This window comes from Ovis canadensis, chromosome 24 (genome assembly GCF_042477335.2).
Source record: "Ovis canadensis isolate MfBH-ARS-UI-01 breed Bighorn chromosome 24, ARS-UI_OviCan_v2, whole genome shotgun sequence".
In the NCBI taxonomy this organism is placed as follows: domain Eukaryota; kingdom Metazoa; phylum Chordata; class Mammalia; order Artiodactyla; family Bovidae; genus Ovis; species Ovis canadensis.
Window position 1 is genome coordinate 14,584,536 of NC_091268.1, and position 21,877 is coordinate 14,606,412.

Here is a 21,877-nt window from a genome sequence, read left to right on the forward strand (position 1 = left end):
GCGTCGGGGTTGTGTTTCATTTCATTAGCATGGCTGTGGGCCCTGTCAGCCTGGGCGTTTTGGCCTTAGTGCGCAGTGTTGACCCCAGGAGTTTACCCTGTAAGACGCTGTGCAGGTGCTGCGTGGAGGGTGGGCGGGGACCCACAAGAAGGGAAACACTGGCTGGAGGAATCACTGGGGCATGTGGACTGAGCTACTGAGTCAGTCCTTGACACAGAAATGCTAAGCCCCTTAACTATTCCCTTCTTCCAAAGAAAGCATATACTGGCTGGAGTAGTCTCTGGGGCATTAGGATCCAGCTAGAGAGTCAGTCCTTGAAGTAGAAAGGCTAAGTGCATTAAGGTCTCCCATCTTCAAAAGCACAGAGCAGTGTGTCCAGTATTTTAATCACGGGTACCTGCTGCTTCCGTGTCTGACATACACCCTCATAGCTACACATGTCTGCTACATGCCTCTCACAAGTGCTGGGCACTGTTCCTGGTGCTGCACACTCAGTGTGTAGTAGGGGATACGTAGCCCAGGACTTTTTAATTTCTGCAAAGAAAAATAGAACGTGTGGTCAGCTTGAGCAAGTTCACCATGTGGACGCCCCACGTGCACGCAAATTGTGGCAAAATACATATAACATCAATTTTACATTTTAATCAGTGGATTGAATGACTGGGTGGCTTCCGTGGAGTCAGGCTAACAGATAACCTTGGGGTGCCATCTGCCTTTTTCCCAGAGGGACACTCCAAAGCCTGGTGGCTTCCCTTTTTTCTTCCTTCTCCCCAGTGGCTCTAGGTCACTGGTCTGTGTGTCCTTTAAGAATCTCTTTATCCACTTTGTTGTTAGGTTTATCTTTTCGAAAGCTTCTCAGACGTCCTGGGCCTTGAGAAGGCAGGCTTGGATTCCGGGTTCTCCCCTACCGTGTGCCTGCCAGGTCGAGGGGAAGGCTGAAGGCCAGTCTGAATTTTAGTGGTCTGTGTGGTCTTGGGGTCAGTGGACGCCCTCTTCTCTGGAGGGGCTAGGAGAGCCTTTATGTGGAGCCTGGAGAGACTTGACAGGGCCAGTCTTCACAGTCTCACTGTCTTTTTAAATTATGTTTGCATTTAGTTTCTCATTTCTTTGTTTATTAGGAGAAGAATATACAAATACTTAGGGAGCATCTTCGGAGACGAGAAGAAGAAATATCAGTGCTCAAGGCCGAAATCAACAACACCAGGGTCAGAATGGGGATTCTCACGTGTTGACATTTGCCCCGTGTGGGTCACCGCTAGCCTCCGTGTTGCTGTCCTTAACCTCTGTCTGATTTTCAAGTCATTTTCACATCTTCCCACTGAGCAGACCTGGGTGGATCAGTTTGGGGTTCTCATACCTTGTTTCAAATTTATGATGAGAGCTAATATAATTTTAGTACATTTGAGGGGGGAGTGCTCTTAACTTAGATTTTTGTCCACACTACACTTTGTGTGGGATCTTAGTTCCCCAACCAGGGATTGAAACCTGTGACCCCTGCAGAAGTGTGGAGTCTTAACTACTGGGCCCCTGGGGAAGTCCACTCTAAATTTTGACAGAACTGGCGGGATTCTGACGTGCCTTAGCATGTTTCTGGCTATAGCATGAGGCTGAGAGGAGTTATCGGGCCTGAATTCGAGCAGGAGGTTAAAGGTGCTCCTTTGGCCCCACCCTGCAGCTGCTGCTGGACCACCTGGAGTTCCTAGTTTCCCAGTACCAGCCATCCTTCCAGTTGACGGCGGGCAAGCAGCAGGCACAGTCCCCAGCCAGCATGACCAGCGAGGTGGAGGTGCTCAGGGCGCTGAGATTGCTCTTTGAGCACCACAAGGCCCTGGATGAGAAGGTACCAGCCCCCCGGCCGTCCTGGATTTGTACACTTGCTGCCTTGTTGGAGGGTGATGCACTTATTTATGTAACTAGTTGACTTTTGAGCTTCTTGAATTCTTGTATATACATTTTTTTTCTGTAAGAAGTCAGAGTTTTATATGGTTAAAAAGCATTGCCTGCGTACATGCTCAGGGATGTCTGAATCTTTGCAACCCTGTGGACTGTAGCCCACCACGCTCCTCTGTTCATGGGGCTTCCCAGGCATGAATCCTGGAGTGGGTGGCCATTTTCCACTCCATGGAATCTTCCTGACCCAGATATTGATCCTGCCCTCTTGCATTGGCAGGCGGATTCTTTACCACTGAGCCATCTGGGAAGACCCCAGTTAAAAAGTATTAGTTGGCATGAATGTCTCAAGATGTATTATATTCTGTATATCAACTTGCAGTGAAAAACTGGGTAATAGAATTAATTTAGGATAACATTTTGTTCGCTCAAGCTTAGAATTTAAAGCTGTTAACAAGATTTTCTTGACGTTAAGATCAGTGAGAGACGTTAACGGTATTCTATCACAGTATCCATGTATGAGGGTGAGTATACACTAAGAGTGTACTAACGCACATACACACAGCAACACACAGTGACTCGGCCCCTTTGATTTGAGTTGAGAGCGCGGTTACGCGTAGGCTCGAATTAGGTGCCACACATAAAGAGGTAAGCTTGATCAGTCATCCTGGAATTTCAGTTAAGGGTTTGTCCGTTGAATCCTTTCATTTAAAAAAGAATGAAGGCTGTAGTGGTGGGCATCAGGTCTTGTTTCTCTTTCTGATTGAGGACCCACCCACCTGGGTTATTTTAATGACTAGTAAACTAGCCTTGTGGCTCAGAGCTGCAGGATGTCTTCAGTACCCCTTTGTCCAGGAGAAGACAAATTCTGACTCTAATCACCTGGTGGTATTTGGGATGGATAGCATCCCCATGTATTTTCTTTCTATGTTGTGTTTTCAGTTTCGAGTTGAGTTTTTCCAGGTGGAGTTTTGCTGTCTTTACCTATTTGTTTAGTCTGATTCCATTTTTTGGTTTATCCACATTTCTCCAGACTCAGGGCTTCCAAGCAAAATTGGGTTCAGTTCCTGATAGACTTGAGCTGCCCTGAATGTCGCTGACGAGACGTGGTCCTCTCATGCCCAGGTGCAGACCGCGAAGGAGCAGGACTGGGAGCGTGTGCAGCAAGCCAGCGTGCTGGGGGACATGGCCCAGGTGTTCCAGAGTGATGAGGGCATGTCTGACAGCGAGGGCGACAGGGTCACCCTCTTCAGCCCGGCCACTCAGCTGTCGCCCAGCAGGCAGGCCGATGCCAAGACTCAGAGTGTGAGGCTGCAGGAGCAGCTGGACGCCATCAAGGAAGAGATCAGGTGGGTGATCCCAAACTCAGCTCCCCGGAAACTCAATTTCTCTGAGGAGCTGCCTTCTCCTAGGGAAGTCTGAGTGTTCCATAGTAAGAAACCTGACCTCAGGTCTGCTTCAAGAATTTTCAGTTTTGAGATTGCCCTTGATGATAGAGCTCAGTCAGCCGGGGGGTTCTGTCCAAGGCGTTTTGGGGTGTCCCCCCTCAGCTCTGAGCCCCAAGGTGGGTGAGGTGCCGAGGCAGTGTCCGCTGTGGCCCGAGCACCCTCCTGTGTCCTCAGAGCCCACCAATTTCTGGTGAAAGGCCACCTGGAAGAGAAAAGCTCAGGTTTTGGGGTTGGCAAATTCTCACTCAGATGTGCATTTTCATTTTTCACTTAATAAACAGTGTGAAGATTGGCTTGTTGTAAGGCAGTGGTCCAAGGACATGTGTTTGAGTTTTTCTCATCTCATCAGTATATTTAAGATGTTTTCTTTAGACACCATCTTGGCAATGATAACAATTTACAAAACGGGATAGAATCCAAAGGCCAGCCTCGTGGTGAGCAGGGGCCCTTCGGTCTGGGTGCAGCCGGGTGGCTGGGGGCCCCGAGGCCTGCCTGGTGCCACACCCACACAGATATGCCCGTGTCCCGAGTCCATGTTCAGAGTGGCCGCAGGCCGGTGACCCTGCACAGGACCAGGCAGAGCTGCTGCTCAGACTGTTCTCATCACGTCAGCCCAGGCCGAGGTGCCCATTTCTGTCCACCGAGTGCGGGGGGCCGGGAGAAAGGCAGGGGGCGAACGGGACAACCAGCAAACGCAGGTGGTGCCGCCTGCCCATTTGACGGCGAGACAGACGGTTTTGTGGGCCGTGTTTGAGCACAGACGAGATCAGAAGCATGGTCTTTCCATGTCCCCTCAGGAAATGTGGAACGGTTATGTATTAATATTTTTATTTTTACAGCAAGTTGTCATGTAAAAGTGATTTTTCCTTATGTGACAAGTGACTTGATATAAATGGTAGATTCTGTCCATCAACTTGTTATCAACAGTGAAAAACTTTCAAGTTGTATATGTGGAAGTGAAGCTGGAGAATTTACTTCCTATAAGAATGTTTTATTTTAATTTGAAAATCATTTTATTTGCATCATCATGTATTTAAACTGCTATATAAAATCATCCACAACACATTAGGGGAGAAGAGCAGAAACCGTGAATTCTAGGTTAATGCAGCACTTTGATCTGAATCCAGAAACTCACAAAGCTGGTGCAGAACTTCCTCAAGAGATGCATTTGTACATATTCAAACTTACATTAAAAATAAAAAGAAAGATCAACTCAGCACTTCATCTGGTCTGTAGACTTGTGTTTAGAAACTCCAGCTTGTTCGTGAATTGCTGTTTTGATTGTACCGAGTTCCCGATTCCCAGTGGAAAAGACTTGCCGCACTGACGTGTATCTCTGCCCTGAGAGCGGGGAGGTAAAGGTTGTCAACATCAGGTATCTCCTCACAGGAAGAGCGTCGCCACCAGGGCCCCTTCAGAATGTTAGAGGAAAGACATGAAATGAAGAGTGAATGATCAGGGGCCAGTTTGTAAGACTCAATGCTAAGTTATTCCAAGTTTGAGAATATTCAAAAGAGGAAAAGTCGAACCTTTTACTTGAGATGTTAATTGAGCAACTGTATCTTGAGTTTCTAATCATGACACAGAATGCCAGCCTAATTTGTTGTCCAGACACGTTTCTCTGCTGACAAGGGCAGGTGACGGGTTTTATTCTATTTTAGTTTGGTGGAAGAAGAGAAGGAGAACACGGAGCAGCGGGCCAAGGACACTGAGAGCAGGGAGGGCAGGGGGCGCTTAGGCAGCCTCCATCGTTGTAAGTCGGTGAGCTCCCTCAACCTGCTTGCTGGCTCCTCAGCTCCCGGCTCCTGCCCGCCCCTGCCCAAGCCCAGAAGGAGGAGGCACTGCCCGGCACAGCAGGGAGACCGGCTGGGCATCATGACTGTGGTATGTGTCTGCCTCCTCCCTGCCCATCCTTCCCCCAGGACGTGGGTTTTCTTTATTTTGTTTGTTTTTTGCTTTTTCTCTTTTCACTTAGAAGAAAATCAGGTACATTTGCTGCACTCAGAGGTCTACACTTTTTTAAACTGCCTAGTCTTTAATCATTCCACAATGGCACAGCAATGAATTAGTCTTGATATTTGGACCACAGGCTTAGCACATCATCATGAACTCAGCCAGAGCCTGCCTCTGTGTTGTTGGACCTGGCCTGTGCTGGGCACAGCAGCTGCAGGGACGTTTCTGTTCTCAGGGAGCAGACAGCTTCGTGAAAGTAACCATAGGCAGCCCTCATGGTGTGGGAAGCCGTGCAGCACATGTTCCATTGGGGCTGCCTGGCTGCAGGGTGCAGGGCATGCGGTGGGAACAAAACCAGGAATCTCCATGGTCTGCTTGCGGATGGACCCGACCGCGGGCTCAGGCCAGCTCTGAGTGTGTGAAACCAGGTTAAGAGCCCGGTGCCCCAGGGCCCCAGGGAAGAGGTTGGGCTGCCTCACTTTTCTGAGTCTAAAAATGGGATGACGACCTAGGGCTGTTGGTGACAGAGTGTGCGGCTCCAAAGCAGATGTTCCAACTTTCTTGCGTGTTTAGCTTGGATTTTGTGAGTGCATTGTTATCCCATGAAATCACGTGTACAACACTGCTTTGTAACTGGACATGTATTATCACATTCTTCTGTGACCACCCATTTCATGTTAGCTGCATTGTTAGTCAGGTTATCATTAAATTAACTGTGAATCCTTTTAGTGGCCTGTGAAGTGGGAACTAGTCCATTTTGTGGTCTTTTGACACACTGTTTTTATAATTTGCATCATTGGCTAATTAGTTGCTATTTAAATTTCTTTGAGGATTTCTCTGTGGTCTCATGCTTGATTTCTTTCCGAATATTTGTTACAGAACAGTTCTGTATGTTTTCCTTGCTGTTGGAGTTCTCCGGCGGTGTGTCTGCTTTCATCATTGGTTTAGAGTTCCTGTCTCATCCTGTTGTCTGCTTGGTTGTCATCAATCCAGACCCCTCCCCCGCCCCCGAAGCTGTAGTTTCCCATCCATCTCCCCTCCCCCGTCCCCCCACTTGCTCTGGTCATGGCCGTGCTGTGGTCCCCAGCGTGTGTGCCCTTTTTGGGTCTGTGCTTTGTCTTCATGTCTCATTAAATGGTGTTTTTCCCCATAGCAGTAAGTTGAATTGGTGAATCACTATGCAGTTACAGGAGAAGGCAATGGCAACCCACTCCAGTATTCTTGCTTGAAAATCCCATGGACAGAGGAGCATGGTAGGCTGCAGTCCATGGGGTCGCACAGAGTCAGATACGACTGAAGCAACTTAGCAGCAGCAGCAGCATGCAGTTACAAGCATAATGTAGATGGATCCTAAACGGCATATCATGTATAATTCATAAGTGAGATTGTGCTTACATAAAGAAATGATCCTCTTAAGCGTAGAATTAATGGACTTTTAGATATGCAGATGACACCACCCTTCTGGCAGAAGCGAAGAGGAGCAAAAAGCCTCTTGATGAAAGTGAAAGAGGAGAGTGAAAAAGTTGGCTTAAAGCTCACCATTCAGAAAACGAGGATCATGGCATCTGGTCCCATCACTTCATGGGAAATAGATGGGGAAACAATGGAAACAGTGTCAGAGTTTATTTTGGGGGGCTCCACAATCACTGCAGATGGTAATTGCAGCCATGAAATTAAGACGCTTATTCCTTGGAAGGAAAATTATGACCAACCTAGACAGCATATTGAAAAGCAGAGAGATTCCTTTGCCAACAAAGGTCCATCTAGCCAAGGCTATGGTTTTTCCAGTGGTCATGTATGGACATGAAAGTTGGACTGTGAAGAAAGGTGAGTGCCAAAGAATTGATGCTTTTGAGCTGTGGTGTTGGAGAAGACTCTTGAGAGTCCCTTGGACTGCAAGGAGATGCAACCAGTCCGTCCTAAAGGAGATCAGTCCTGGGTGTTCCTTGGAAGGACTGATGCTAAAGCTGAAATTCCAGTACTCTGGCCACCTCATGTGAAGAGTTGACCCAATGAAAAAGACTCTGATGCTGGGAGGGATTGGGGACAGGAGGAGAAGAGGACAACAGAGGATGAGATGGCTGGATGACATCACCGACTCAATGGATACGTGTTTGGGTGAACTCCAGGAGTTGGTGATGGATGGGGAGGGCTGGAGTGCTGCGATTCATGGGGTTGCAAAGAGTCGGACGTGACACAGCGACTGATCTGAACTGAGCTGACACAATCTCCTTTCTGTGTTGGTGCTTGTATTTAAGAGTGTAAATCTCATCAGCTTTTGCACAGTTAATGTCTCTATTAGACTCTAGAAACGTGTCTTTTACGGTTAATAAAATGTAAAGACAGCACCTGCTATTATGCTAGCTTTCATTCTTATTTTCACAGGAAGCCTGTTTTAATGAATTTATTCTGAGAAGTTTTAAATCAAATTCTATGTCAGGATTTTACATTAATGTCCAAGAGGTGGTTAGATTTGTTCAATGTTAAAATAGGTATTATGGTAACTTCCTCATCAGTTAATTTACTAATTTAAAGTATAAGATGTTTTTATTAAGGGAAAATAACTTATACAGAAGTTTGCCTGAGAATAGACAAGTGTTAAGGGCCTTTGTTGTACGGAATCCTGTGCTTTAATAAATCATGATGATGTAATAGAATTGTATCTTCCTGAGTAATAATTTCTAGTGTTTCTCTAGTAAATCTTGAATAGCTTATTTAACTTCTGTGGTCAAAAAAATGATCTGTTTCCAGTCACGTGTTCTCTGAATCTTCATGTCACTTACAAGTTTGCCCTCATTTTTGCTTTCCTGTATTTGCCTATTCGGATGCTTGAAATTTTAGCTTTAAAGTCGCAGTGAATCTGGTTTCTCTTCATTTCTTTGCATGCATCTATCAGCCTCATGATTTAAGGAAGCGGTGTCGAAAGGTAAACTATTCAGTAATTTAGCAGGCCTTTCTTTCTCTGTGAAGTATTAAAAGTCCTTATGGTTTAACATGAATGAACACCGTGTGGTTATGTCCTGGTGAATAACTGACGTTTTAATGGAAGTAATGAAACTGACCCACCACTTAAACTGTGCTGATGGTTCTGTTGGAAATAGGTCATTCGTTGGGACAATTGTAACAGTTTCCCTTTCTCCCACTTGTTTGCCTTCTGATCATCTCATGGTTGTTTATAATAGACATAGTATTTTTTATTATTTTTAAAATTTTCTTTAGTTATTTTTTTGGCCATGCTGCACAGCTTATGGGATCTTAGTTCCCCAGCCAGGGATCAGACCAGTGTCCCGGCAGTGAACGTGCCGTCTTAACCTCTGGACCACCATGGAATTTCCGCTTAGTGTTTTCTTACAAGGAATGACTGAATGAGAGCCATAGATGTTAGATTTGTGGGAAGCCAGTTTAATGATGGTGGGTCGCAGTGTGCAGGAGACTCTGTGTGCCAGGCTCGTGCTTTCCGCGTCTGTCATCTCATCCCCAGGTGAGGTCCAGGCTGCTGCTCTCCCCGTTCAGGAGACATGGACACTGAGGCTTAGCGAGGCCGGGCACCCTGCCCAGGCTCTCATAGCCAGCAGCGTGATGCGGACTGGTCTGATCAGAGCCTGGACACTTAACTGTGGTGCCGTCCAGCCCACTTTCCTCCAGACGCTCTTGTGTCCATAATGGCATCATGATGGAGGGAGCCTCAGGAGGGAGCTCGCTGCCTCTCCCCTCGGGTCACTTGGATGAGCCCCTGTTGTTAGAGTCCACTGCCCCACGGGCTGGCCTTCCTTGTCCCTCTCCTGCTCCCAGCCCGCTGACCGAGCACTCCTGGGCCTTCCGGCAGGACTGGGGTGGCCGCGCTCCAGTTCAGCCCACTCAGTGCCCGGGAGCCCTTCTGCTGGGCACAGCAGAGCAGCTCCGTCCCCCTGGGGTTGGTAACCTGGTTGTGCCGCTCGCCCACTCTGTGGCCTGCTTTGCCCTCCTGTTAAGTGGACACGGTGCTGCCCATCCTGGCCACGTGGGCACCAGTGGGGCAGCTCCCATCTTGGGGGAGGGCGGCCAGGCTGCGGACCCAGAGGCCTTGCTCAGGAGGAGGCCCGGGGTAAGGGGCTGGCGTGGTCCCTGACCTTGAGGCAGGTGTTTGTCTCCACTGAGTCCATAGTCAACCCAGGTGCATCACTTCCCTGCTCTGTTCGTTGTTTTCTGATTTTTAGAAATGCTTATTTTAACTTGAATTTGAGATTGATCCCTGTTCAGTTCCATGTGGATAATTTCTAGGCTCTGTAGCCTTCTGGTGTCGGAGGGTTCTTGTTAGAGAGCAGGGGAGGGTGCCCAGTTTATCCAGCTGCTGTTAACCGAGTTCAGCTGTGTTTTGCACTAAGTCACTTTGTTGTTACCAAGCTCCTGTGGGGCTGCACGGGACCAGTATTCTTTAGTGCTGCTGCTGCTGCTGTGTCCCTTCCGTCATGTCCAACTCTGTGCGACCCCACAGACGGCAGCCTACAAGGCTCCCCCGTCCCTGGGATTCTCCAAGCAAGAACACTGGAGTGGGTTGCCATTTCCTTCGCCAATGCATGAAAGTGAAAAGTGAAAGTGAAGTCGCTCAGTCGTGCCCGACTCTTAGCCACCCCAGGGACTGCAGCCTACCAGGCTCCTCCGTCCATGGGATTTTCCAGGCAAGAGTGCTGGAATGGGGTGCCTTCTTCTGTATTCTTTACAGAATCCCACTGAAAAGGCACAGGTTAGTTGGTTAAACAACACACTCATTGTTTATAAAAATGCATGCCATGCGTGTTTCCCAAAACTTTCCCTGGCTTAACCACACACCCAGATGTATCAGTGAGACCTGTCTGGACCCTGAGGGGTTAATCTGTTCCCCACAGTGTCCTTCCTGTCCTCACACCCAGGACCAGCAGAAAAGCTAGGAGTCGAGGAGAGATCACCTTCATTTGGGTTTTTATTAGTTTATTTGTTAATTGAAAGATAATTGCTTTACAGAATTGTCTTTTCTGTCAAACGCCAACATGAATCAGCCATAGGTACCCATATATCTCCTCCCTTTTGAACCTCCGACCCTCTAGGGTGATACAGGATCATCTCGAAGTGAAGACCTGGGGGTGCTTTATGGAAACCACTCTGAGCGCATGACCCTCAAACTGCGTGTAAGTACTTCAGTGTGTGGCCCCCAGTCTGTCTGTTACCGAGAAATGTGATCCAGGCGCGTGGTGTTCGCGTGGAGGTGTAGGTACCTTTTCTGTGTTTCTCTTGTTGTCCTGGGATCCAGTAACCTGCATCATCTCTCCAAATGACCTTGGGTGTTGGCACAAGCTGTATCTTTTTCTCCTTCAAACAGAAAGGTCTGGACGGCTTTGCTGAGAGGTTTCGTACTCTCGCTGTGGTGCTTCTGAGCAGCATCCTGTGATGAGGACAGTCCTTTCATCAGAGCAGTTCATGCCATGCAGGGTTCACGGGGCCGGCGTCGCTCTGCTGTCCTGCCCGGCAGGGCGGTCTGGTCGCTGGATTCCAGGGAGGGCAGAACCAGGCTGCAGGGAGGCTCCCGTCCAGGGTCTCTGCACTCAGTCAAATGCTCTCGCTGCCCCATAGCCCCGCTTCTCTTGAACAAGACAGTCTTTAAGGTGGCATTAAGCTAGAACAAGGGTTTCTTTTTGTAATTGTGGGAAAGCATAGCTAATAGATTTTCAGATAAGATTCTGGTTATAACGTAAAGCCTGTGTGATTGCCATTTTCAAAACAGTCTATTGTTAGCCAATGTTACACTTATCTCACTCCCTCAGCTGCCAGCTTTACGGGAAGAGGTAGGAGATGATGAGACTGCTATCAAATCTAAAACCTCGACCCCCGCCACGCCGCAGTCCCTTCGGCTGGACCGCCTGCACACGGGGTCGCTGCGCACAGCCAACCAAGAGGACATCAGGGACGCCCACACGTAAGCGGCCTGTGTGCGCGTCGTCAGTTTCAGGAGCCCTGCGCCTCTTGCCCTGAAAGAGTTGCAAGGATGATTTTAAAGGAATACCATTGGGTTCAGTGCCTGTGGTTAGTGGTGAACTTCAGGTCCTGGGTAAGAAGAGCGCAGTGACCTCAGTGATTTTAGAAAATGTCCTTCTCTGGAGATTGACTCCTGTGGGAGCTTTCTTCCTGCTCGTGAGAGAGGTCTGCCTGGCCTGGGGCACGTTCCTGATGGTGACGGCCCTGTGCCTCTCGGGTTCGCTCTTGAGGGTCCCTCCCTTTTCCTCAGGGGTCTCGTCTCAGGAGACTCTGTCCCCTCCTGTGACGGACACTGTCCTCATTCAGACCTCCACCTGGGCTCCCGTCCTGAGCAGGGCAGCACGCGATCGGGGGCACGTGTGGTCACCTGACCAGCAGCCCCGCACGGTGACCATCGCTCTCCTGCCACGGCCAGGGCCCGTCACCCTGCAGGAGGCGGGGGCAACCGCCCAGAGCAGGGGAGCTCGCCTTCCCCTGGAGCGTTGTCACCTGCTGAGCAACGACCCTGAGGGAGGGTCGGGGCGCCCTCTGCACCAGCTGGCCTGGAGTGAAGCCCTCCTCGGGGGAGAGCTCGAGGCAGAGAATCTCAGCTTCCTGGGGCGGTTGTCTGTGCCCGGGAGCCTGCACTGCTCGTGTGAAGCGTGTTTGGTGAAGGAGACTCCACCATCTGCTGCGAGGTTGAGGCGCGGGTGTTGCTGGGTGCCCGTTTCTCTCAGTAGCTCTTGTGCAGGGGTGTGTGTTTGCACGAGGGTGCCCGTTAAAGGTTGTTTTCTCTCCCCAAAGCTCGACAGGCTCTGAGGACAGCCCCGAGAACAACCCCAGCAATAGCACCAGCAGGCAGGACTCACTGAAGAAAGCCCCGAAGAAGAAGGGCATCACGTCCTCCATCCGCCGCTGGTTTCATAGGAAGGAAAAGGGCCGGCCTGAACACCCCGGCAAGGAGGCGTTAGCACCAGGTGGGTGCTTCACTGTTCAGAGGGAGAAGGGCCTGCAGGCATGTCCCTTCTGTGTCTCCCCCATTGTCCCTACGAGGCTCCTGTCACTCACGCTGGGGGTCCTCCTGGGAGCCGGAGCAGAGGAGGTGTCTGTTTTCTCAGTGGGTCTGAGATGATCAGATGAGTTAATGAGTGGATGGATGGATGGATGGAGGGATGGATTAGTGAGTGGGTGATGGATGAAGAGATGGCTCGCTGGATGGGTGGATGAATGGAGCATGGAATGAATACAGCAGATGATTGTACTCCAATGCTAGAAACATATTCTACGAATTTGATTGAGTAGGAGCTGGGCAATGATTGTTTCCTCCTAACAGTGACATGTGTTTGGAAACGGCCTAAGTGCTCATCAGTGAGGGGTGAAATACAATCTGTGGACACCCCACAATGAACACCCTGCCCTCCTTGCTGCTACCTTCCCCAGGAGCTCATCATGGGTTCTTCCCATGCCCCCCACCCCACCCCACAGCCACGCAGGTCCTCCTGGGGTCCCCTCATCACACAAGGTTATCATTAGGCCCTCATCTTGCTTGGCTTCATCTCCTTGAGGACAGTATGTTCCTGCCTCTTCAGCCACAAACGTGTTGAGTCTTGTTCGTGCTGGGTGTGGGATTTGCAGGGGGTAAGTGGAGCAGATGTGGTCTGGAGCACAGTTAAGTGGCAAGAGAGCAAAAGGAGCAGGTTATTAAATGCTATCCCTAGTATTTATAAATACAATGCTGAGATGGATGGTGCATTGATTCTATAGTGATGCTGTGTGTGCCCCTTACCAAGCAGGTGCTGCCCCCTCCCAATTTACAGAGGAGGACGCAGTGACGGTCACGCAGTCAGGGAGTGGTGAGGGCAGGTTCACACCCACGCAGCGGGCCCAGGCACTTTCCCGAGCCCCAGCCACCTCTCTGGTGGATGCGGCAGCAATGAGACGGTTCTGTGGCATGATGATTCAGTGGACATGAGTTGGAGCAAACTCCAGGAGCTAGTGAAGGACAGGAAAGCCTGGAGTGCTGCAGTCCACGGAGTGGCAGAGTCGGACACAACTGAGCGACTGAACTAAAACCTGAGTGTGTGCTCCTCTGCTTCAGTTGTGTCTGAGTCTTTGCGACCGCAGGGACTGTAGCCCACTAGCTCCTGTGTCCATGGGATTCTCCAGGCAAGAATACTGGAGTGGGTTGCCATGCCCTCCTCCAGGGCATCTTGTCGACCCAGGGATCGAACCCACATCTCTTGTTATCTGTTGCACTGGCAGGCAGGATCTTTACCCCTGGCACCACCTGGGAAGCCCCAGTGGACGCAGACAACTAGAAATGCAGAAAATCCGGGCTGCTCCCAAGGTAAACTGGGAGAGCAGCAAGCACAGGTTGTAAAGACAAAGACAAAGGATGAGCAACAACAGCGCCCACAGAGACAGGCAGGAATGCGGTCACCCACATAAAGGAAACACCTGTGCCATTCGGAAGAGGGGCCCGTCCGCCCTTGGAGGGACAGTTGGAACCGGAATGAAAACCGAGGCCATGGTCAGCAGTGCCCACCCACACGGCCCGGGTGGTGTGGTGTCCCTCACTGGGCTTCCCGGGTCCCCAGAGCTGCTGGCGGTAACATCTCTGAGTGCCAGGCCAGGCGGGGTCCCCGTGTGAGCCAAGGCATCACTGCTCTTGTTCCAGTGCTGCTGAGGGCCCTCTGTGGGCGGCCACCCTCATCCCCTGCCCTGCCACCTGCTGGGGCCGGGCTCTCCCCCTGGGATGCTTTCAGCCCTTGAGCTTGGGTGTTCCCAGCCCTCTGCCACGATGGACTGGGACCCGACTCAGGACTTCGGCTTGAGATGTCAAGGAGACCTTGAATCTGGAAGGACAGCGCCGTGGGAGCAGGAGAGCAAAGCCTGCATGGGGAGGAAGCAGAGCTGGGGAACGTGCCCACAGCCTCCAGAGCCTCCTGCACAAGTGCCTCTCTTTGCCTCTCCTTGGCCTGGACAGACCCCCAGCTGCTGCTGCTCCGCAGGTGATTCCTAAAGATGCACCTCCTGCAAGAGCTATTGTCCTGCTGCTCTGGGGCTGCCTGAGTGTGTTCAGGAGCGTCAGACATGTGGGGCTGCCACACCTCATACTGGAGGGCCTGGTACTGGGGAAGGGTCGGAGGGTGGGGGAGGGTCTGAGGGTGGGGAGGGCCTGATGCTGGACTAGGATGTGATGGTGGACTAGAGCCTGATGCTGGACTAGGGTCTGAGGGTGGGGGAGGGCCTGATGCTTGGGAAAGGCCTGATGCTGGGGGAAGGTCTGATTCTGGACTCGGGCCTGATGCTGGGGGGCACATCTGATGCTGGACTAGGGACTGATGCTGGGGGAGGGCCTGATGCTGGGGGAAGCTCTGATGATGGTGGACAGCCTGCCCCCAGATGTACATGGAGGTGAGGATAAATCTCTATGAGAAATCCTTTTTTCATACTTTCCTCACCACCTTGCTATGTTCTTTTTAACTTAAAGATAATTTTGTGCAGTATCGCTTGATTTCTGCCAGACATCAACCTGAATTACCCGTAGGTTACGTATGTCCCGTCCCTCTTGAGTCTCCCTCCCACCTCCCCTTGCTACATTCTTGTTTCTATGGATATATGAATAATAGGCTGTTGATAACATAACATGAACAGCTCCCACACACAAGTGTGCACACGCACACTCCCTCGTGCATCATTCGGGTCCGCGTCAGGGTTGCCCTGGCTCCCCCGCCCTGTGAGCCTCGACACCTGCACTTTGTTCCCACCCTCTGCCTGCTGCCCACGCCTCAGCAGCAGAGGGACCCTGTCCCCGCAGATGCTGAAGTGATGGAGCCTCTTGTCTCCGGAGCCAAGGGCATGAACACACCATCGGTCGTCCTCTGGGGACACCTACGCTTCCGCCTTCTGGCCTTTCCATTGTATCCGTCCATTTCTCTTAACACAATGTCCGTGTGATGACTCGGGCTCCCATTGCCAGCTCTGGTCTGTTCTCAGTGAGAGTACAGCTTACCCTCCACACTCTTTATTGGCCCTGGGAAATTTTGCTTCAGTACTTGATTGAAAGAAAGTAATAAATAATCCTGTGATAAAAATAGCTCAAAAGTAGCCTGTACATACTTTGTCACATATTCGGGAAGTTCACAAAAGATTAATAGGAAAATAGAACGATAACAATGAATTGTACAAGTAAGTTAAAGGTGGAACCCACATGTAAGGAGACATGCTGTCTGTGTCTACCGAGATACCGGCTGCATAATACAGATCGCACCGTGACCTGAACACATCTTTTGCTGGCTTTTTAATGTGCCGCTGAAAAAGTAAAATTTACATTTGATACTTACACAATCCAGAATGGCTGTGTCATCACAATCTAAAAATGTACGCCTGGGCCCATTCTTTAAACATGTTTACAAACAGAGGTAAGAAGATGATTTACATACAAATAAGGCCTGTGTCAGAGCTGCGCTCCGCTGTCTGTCTGGGAAGGGGCACCTTCACTGTCCAGCTCCATGGCTCCGTGGCAGGTGCTGGGCATTGAGATTGGTCCCCGAAGCATCTTACCGGAGAGGAGGTATCCGGGTCCACAGAGACTAGGTTACAGCAGAGAGTTTCATAGTCTTCTAGTCATCCTTTCAGCCCAAATTTCATTAGAAGCTCACATTTAACACTCACTACTTTTAAATCACTTCATGCTGCAGACAAAAAGCATTTCTTCCTAGAAAAAGTACAGTTTAGGCCAGTGGTTAAAATCCAACCACAATTGGTTGAAATTAAGTTTGCTCATCTCAGAGGGACGTTTGGAGAACCTGGTTACATCCTGGAAGGATAATGCACACCGTGTCATGATGATTTTACAACCGCAGGAAAACCCCTTCTCATAGTTTAACATTGAACAATTAAACAAGAATAATTACAGTAAATGCATCATTTTCAAAAGCCCTATATTTGTTCATAGGATTTATACAGACAAGCACTACAGTATATTCGTTTGAAAGACTAAAATCAGGTATCAGAACATGAATTGATCTGAAAGGATATTTATAGTCAGAATATACAAGAAAAAGTAATAATAGAAATGAAGTCATAAGTTTACATACATATAAGAAACGTTAGATTCTAAAGTATTTTCTCTATGGAATTGATGAATTTTTCCACTAATTAAAAACTCTGTAATAAAATGTCTTCAGGTCCATGTCACAAGTATTAACAGAGTAAAGATTTCATGGTGTTCAAAATGTAGTCTTTGTCGTATACTGGACGCTGTATAATCATCTGGAGAATCAGTGCAGGTAAACTGGAAACACAGAGAGGAGTCAGTCCTGGGACGGCAGCTGGTGCCCGAGCCCCTGCCCCTCCAGACACCCCTCCACCCCATTCGGGGCCTCAGCTGCTTTGAGAATTCAGAGAAACATGGAGGACCAAGCAGATCAAGGAGGGAACTCTGTGGCTGACCTTATTCTGACATATAGCTAAAAGGTGCTGGTAAAAAAAAAACTCAAAAGCCCAATCCAGTTTTCTAGCTGAGACGTGACCAGGACAGAGCAGACAGCCTCCTGCCCTCAGAGCAGCTCCAGTAGGGCTGGGCCCCCAGGCCGGACCCACCAGAGGCCCACCCAGAGCGGCACCTGCAAGGGAGGGTGGCCCCTCAGCGGCGGCCGAGACCCAGATGCCAGTGCACCTCCATGTGAAATGCTGGCCTCCGCACGGAGAGGCCCAGGGCAGGGCAGCCTCGTGAACCCTGACTCTCTGGGCCCTGCTCCCTCTGAGAACGTGCACGCAGGGCGTGGCCGGCAGCACCGCCGCTGTGGGAGGGACACCCGTGTGCGCGGACACGAGGGAGCCTCGGCCGTGATCTCACCACTCCGGTGGCAGTGGGGCGCCAGGGTCACGTTCTCTGCTGCCGAGGGCTCCCTCAGCCGACCTCTGGAGACCCGCTGACCCTCCACTCCCGGGGCGTGGGCTCAGAGCCCCCGTGGGACCAGGCCGGCCTGTACTCACCCCGAAGCTCAGCAGGAGCAAGTCCTGACTGTAGCGGAATCCAGCCTCTGCGTTTCCACCACGCTGCCTGGTCCCACGAGTGCAGGAGGAAGCGAGCAAACACAGAGTGTGGTTCATCATGCAACGTCACAAGGGGCACGAGGACACACACACGCGCAGCAGCGCCCACTCCTACTGAGGGTCTGGGGAAACTTCTTGAGGGTGGATGAGCCAGAGAGAGCAGCCTGGGGGCCACCACGTGGGGGACCCTGCCACCCGGGGTGGTGGGAGGGTGGTCACACTAGAGCAGCAAACGGCACAGTCAATGACAGAAACGCCATCATGGGGACAGCCACTCCCTGTGAGCAGCTGCCAGTCTCTCATTAGATCTCCGGATTCACAGCGCTGCTGGACCTCTCTTCCAGCCCTCACAGGATCTGTGAGATGGGACATGGGGAGGGACTGGCTACTTGTGGGTCAGAGGCCGGGCACCTGTGGCCTAGAGCCCCCCGATCTGCTATCCTGGGGGCCGGGCTGCTCTCCCCAGGCCACTTCAGGGAGGGCAGAGCACGGGGCTGATCTAAGAAAGCGGAAACTCAGTCTCAGCCTCCCTCGGAAATGTCACCACTGACGTTTTCTCGTCACAACACAGGCTATAGGGCCCAATGGGTCAGCCCCGACCCCCAGCCCCCGCTCCAAGTTGACTAAGAAATCTACAGAAACCGCTAGCAGAAACCCATTGCTCCCAATTGAACATTTTCCGTCTTCCCCTGGGCCCACCAGGAACACATCTGATGAGTGTCTGGCCAGGCTTCCAGAGAGGGCTGAAGACAGTGGGGGCTGCTGATGGAGCAGGCCACCTGTCCAAGCCCTTCTGATTCTAAGAGCCCCGGACACCTGCTGCACTGTGACTTCAAAAGCCATGAAAACAACCCAGTTACACGGTTTATGCCCTGCCTATCTCACGCGGTTTGTAAAAGGTCACCTCCAATATATTATATTCCCAACACCTCGCTCTGGGATTGTTTCTAATTTATCTAAACTCTAATGTCTACGTCACCATGTCCATCTGACAGGGAAATGTTGGATTTATAATGAGGAGAATGGAAAATAAAAAAGCAAGCAGTTAGACTCTTAAATCGACTGAAAGCTAAGCTACAGTTAAGAACTGTAAAAATGAGCCACATGCTCCTTGGAAGAAAAATGCTGTTTAAAAAAGGAGAGAGGCACTGGGTCTCCCCCACCCCTGGTTAAGCATATTATTGAGTTCTGGCAAAGAGATGATGCAGCTTCCCCCTAAGCCCCCTCACCGAAAGTGCCCAGCTTAGCACAGGCTTTCCCTAAATATACTTTGCTCTGTGAGAGCCAGTGAGAGCAAAGCTTATTAATCTACTCACGGGAAGGGCTAATAACAGGAAAAAATGCACCAAAGAGACCCTCCAGGCCCCGTTTCCATGGGGTGAGCGCACACTTTCTCTGGTGTGGGCACAGTCAACCGTGGAGAAAGCATCCAGTGAGACACCCCTGTCACAGATGGGACACTGGGGGGGCAGGGGCGTGGTTCAGGCATCTCCTGACCCACAGAGCCTGACCCCGGCCCAGGCTGTCTGGCTGTCTATCTTGCCATCAAGTGGGGACACAGCGGCCCTGAGCACCCAGCCTGAACTAGCAGCGTTCTCTGGCAGAGTAGCAGACAGAGGGAAAACCAGAGCTGAGTTTGAAAGGGCAACTGCCAGGCCGTGTATTTACGGCCCGGCCGAACTCGGGGGAGGACCTCTCCCGGCCTCACCTTCTTCCTTCACCCCATTGACTGACAGTGTGCAAGGGACCAACAACGGTTACGACGGGGGGAGGACAGGAAGGTGGACGCTGCTGTCACTGAATTTAGACTCGGCCATCCTCCCAGTGGGAAGAGTCCTTGAGAGGCTACTGGTGTGGCCTGAGAGAGACTCTTCTGTTTCATGAAAGAGCTCTTGAGTGCTGCCGGCCACACACACATCTCTACAAGCATGGGTGTCAACCTCATGCTCTGAGAACACTCATGGGTCTTGGTTTTATTAGTTGCAAGAATATGCTAACATTCAGCCAGACAAGAACTTGAAGAAAAACCAGCACAACTGTTAAACGTTTATAAACAGGTGTTAGGGTTCCCTGTAGAGCACTGCCCCTTGGGCGTGCGATAGCACTAAAGAGCCCTGTAACCTGGAAAGCAGGCCATTCCAGCTCATCCACATTCTAGCCCAGGGCTGCACACGCCGCCCGACCTGTCACCTACCGTCCGGCTGCATCTTCTTTGGCTGCACCGAGAGTGAGGGCAGAGAGGACGGGACCCGGAAGTTTGCGGGCAGAGTCTCTGCGCACCCAGCAGCTAAGCCATGGACATCCTTTGGTCTGAATTTTTTCCTCCAAGAAGGTGCCTTCCTAAACCTTTTGTCTACATTTGGAAATTAAACGACAAAGAAAAAGACAATTTAAAACAAAGAACAAAACAAAAAGCCACTAGCCCTTTAAAATGGCTGACTTTGCTCCTGCACTTTTGTCCACGAGTATCTGACCCATTTGTGATGACCGTGTGACTGATCTGCCCAAACTGGGAACAGAGGAGCATGGCACAAGGTGGGATCACACGCATACCAGGACCCTGACTGGACCCTCACTGGACCGCCCTGGCTACCCGGGTGGACGTTCCTCCTGAGAGCAGGAAACATTTCACTTCATGGAAACATTTTCAAGCTGTAACCAGTTCTGTCTCACGCTGGGACGGAGCCAATGGATGCTTCTGCAGGTGTCCGATTCTCCTTGCCAAATCAAGTGTCCTTAAGGTCCAATGAAGACAAGAACTATAGTGTGGCCCTGAGCAGCCAACGGAATGGACAAGGCCTGGAGAGGCCCAGGGTGGGAGGGCACCGAGACCTCCCCGCCCCTCACCCCACCCCCCATGTCCCCGAAGCACCCATGCCTGACTGGCCTCTGGCGGTCATGGAAGCCTTTCTCCCTTGCACTGTTCAAGTAGCCTCAATAGTAAAAATAAACTAAAATGAGATAAAGATTCAAAGATACCAACAAAGGACACCTTCTGCTTGTGAAATCATCTTTCCACTTAGTAGAACACTGGCACTTTTCTTTGTATTTTGACTAGGGAATTAGCAGGATCCTGGCTCAGATGGGAAGGCATCCACCTGCAGGAGACTCGGGTTGGATCCCTGGGTCGGGAAGATCCCCTGGAGAAGGAAATGGCAAGCCACTCCAGTATTCTCACCTGGGAAACGCCACGGACAGCGGAGCCTGACGGGCCGCAGTCCATGGGTCACATAAAAGTTGGGCTCAACCGAGCAACTAGGAACAGAAGTATTTTAAAGGTCCACACTCCAGTGTGTGTGTGTGTGTGTGTGTGTGTGTGTGTGTGTGTGTGTGTGTGCGTGCGTGTCGTGTCATGTCTGTCTGTCTGCATCTCCCTCTCGCTGTCTTGCAGTCTATCTTGGAAGCTTCATCTCTTTCTGCCTCTGTCTCTCCCGACAGCCGCCCGCCAGTCTGTTCCTCCGGCCCCGGCCTCTCACGGGTGCTATGGCTCTGGCTGAGGAGCTGGCGCCGGGAAGCTGTCTCCCTGGGCGTGGGTGCGTGCGAGTGTCTGTGTGTCTGTCCGTGTGCCTGCCTGTGGCTCGGCTGCTCTCTCAGGAAGGTGGTGTGCTTGGCGGGCGGCCTGGGGGCAAGGGGGTGTGGCCTCGGGAGGGCAAGGGGCGGGGCTGAGGCGCTCCGGTCAACCGCGCCTCCGTGGCTCCTGGCATGTTTGGGCACCGGGTAGGTGCCAGGCAGGATGGTCGCTCAGGGCCCCCGCTGGGCTGCGCCTAGTCCCGCAGGAGGCTCCGAGGCCTGCAGGCCACGCGGGAGGCGACGGCTTGGCCGGCAGACAGACACTTCTGGGACCGCGTGGCCCTAGCAGGAAACAGGATCGGGGGAGGCCCTGTTCGCTGTGCGAGGCCGGGTCTGGTGAGGCACAGGGTGGGCAGGTACCGAGACCTCCGCACCCCTCACCCCACCCCCCAGGCCCCCGTCGGCGGCAGCCCACCAGGTTCCCCCGTCTGTGGGATTCTCCAGGCAAGAATACTAGTGTGGGTTCCCATTTCCTTCTCCAATGCATGAAAGTGATCTCGCTCAGTCCTGTCCACTCTTCCTGTCTTCATGGACTGTCATCTACCAGGCCCCTCCGTCCATGGGATTTTCCAGGCAAGAGTACTGGAGTGGGTTGCCATTTCCTTCTCCAGATTTCATGTCCTAGTTTTTGTAAATAGGGCTGCAATGAACATGAGCGTGCATATGTCTTTTTGAATTATGGTAGTCTCAGCAAACCCAGTGGGATTGCTGGGTGGTATGGTAGTTCTATTTTCATCTTTTAAGGGACCTGCATACTGCCCTCCATAGTGTCTATATCAATTAACATTCCCACCAACAATTCATGGGGTCGCAAAGAGTCGGACATGACTGAGCGACTGAACTGAACTGAACTGAATAGTGATAGAAGAGTGAGTGATGTTGAGATTCTGTTGTGTTTGGTATTCCATGCTATGACTTACTTACACAATGCATAAGGACATTTGAATAGATTCTGATTGACCCTTTGCGCTATATAAAGTGACAGG